Source organism: Gavialis gangeticus, unplaced genomic scaffold (genome assembly GCF_001723915.1).
Source record: "Gavialis gangeticus isolate Ggan-Ray unplaced genomic scaffold, GavGan_comp1, whole genome shotgun sequence".
Lineage (NCBI taxonomy): Eukaryota > Metazoa > Chordata > Crocodylia > Gavialidae > Gavialis > Gavialis gangeticus.
Window position 1 is genome coordinate 46,597,702 of NW_017728996.1, and position 257 is coordinate 46,597,958.

At 78.2% G+C, this 257-nt stretch overlaps 1 protein-coding gene across 2 annotated transcripts in view; it reads right to left on the bottom strand.

Annotated features, from left to right (window-relative positions):
• Window positions 1–179, bottom strand: part of PEAK1 (pseudopodium enriched atypical kinase 1) — a 229,266-nt gene extending 229,087 nt beyond the window's left edge. For both annotated transcript variants that reach the window (XM_019504431.1, XM_019504430.1), the window contains exon 1: window positions 105–179. The gene's annotated coding sequence lies outside the window, so the exon portion shown is untranslated. The remainder of the gene's footprint in view (window positions 1–104) is intronic.
• Window positions 180–257: the final 78 nt, after the last annotated feature.

Below are 257 nucleotides of genomic sequence, written 5' to 3' on the forward strand. Positions count from 1 at the left end.
CATTGCCCGGGCCCCAAGGCAGGGGCGCCCCCCGGAGCGGACCGGGACCGACCCCCTAGACCCCCGCGGGGCACAGCCCTGCCCTGCCGCGGACCCCCCAGTACCTGCGCGGGCTCCTGCTGTGCGCGGCGTGGGACAGGGCACGCCCGCCCTGGCTAAGCTGAGGCCGAGCCCCGAGTCCAGGACGGAGCGAGTGCCGAAGCCGCCCGCACCAAGACCTGCTGCGCCAGCGCCAGCGCTAGCCGCCGCCGCCGCCG